This window comes from Galeopterus variegatus, unplaced genomic scaffold, assembly GCF_000696425.1.
Source record: "Galeopterus variegatus unplaced genomic scaffold, G_variegatus-3.0.2 Scaffold6522, whole genome shotgun sequence".
Classification (NCBI taxonomy): domain Eukaryota; kingdom Metazoa; phylum Chordata; class Mammalia; order Dermoptera; family Cynocephalidae; genus Galeopterus; species Galeopterus variegatus.
The window spans coordinates 41,643-42,528 of NW_007732633.1; the positions used below are offsets into that span (position 1 = coordinate 41,643).

The following is an 886-nucleotide window of genomic DNA, read 5'->3' on the forward strand; positions in this document are numbered from 1 at the left end:
TAAAACCTATTTTCCTACTGAGCTGAACAGAAGGTCCCTTTGAGATTTTAATATTGCTGTGACAAAAGGTCAGTATTCACAGTTACAGCCAGCTCCTTCAAATCTAAGCCATGATGTTATCAAAAAACTTTGAAAACAACAAATCAGGCTACTGTTTGAACACCGCACTCCAGCTAAACTAATAGAGTAACAACTTGTCCCTAATTCCTCCTTACGCTTCATCTGTTACAGTGAGAGAGGGTAGACTGAGATGCATACTGTGACACAAAATGACACTGGTATTTCTGCACAGGCAAAAGCTGCCTGTCCATAAAAGCATTGTTGTACAGCACTATTTATCAGCAATATCTCAAGAATTCACTAAAATGCCGAGTTTAATACACATTTATGGTATTTAATATATTTTTGGTAATTGCAAAATTTTCTTGTTAATTTACATACTTCACGTGTAAGATGTTTGTTTAAGATAAGCAATTAAGGACCTTATGGCACCATCTTGTATAAAAGAATCTTCTCTAAATATTAACCATTCTACATAGTGGCTTTTGTTGTTATTGTTATCATTGCTGTTGTCCCTGATTTAACAATATAATAATGTGCCTGATTAATGAGTCCCTAATCTGCAATTTTAATCATGAGTATTTCCATATTGCTTCTGTTTCTAATATGGAGCAATCCAGGGTACCAATAAGATTTTCTTTCTTTTACCTTATTTATCATGTTAAAAGCACAATGAATTACATTATTTAAGTCCTGAGAAATTATCCAATGGGGCTAGAAAACTTATGGTAAAAAATCACCTTATTTACAACTTAGGAGAGACTTAATCCAGCCATATAATGAAGTTTAAAAACAATATTCTAACAACTTCTCACATTTTTTTTTT

General features: G+C 32.7%; 1 protein-coding gene across 1 annotated transcript in view; it reads right to left on the minus strand.

Moving 5' to 3' along the window:
* Positions 1–886, minus strand: part of KIAA1109 (KIAA1109 ortholog) — a gene marked incomplete at its 3' end in the record, with an annotated part of 85,966 nt that overhangs the window by 38,626 nt on the left and 46,454 nt on the right. The gene's annotated exons all lie outside the window — the stretch shown is intronic.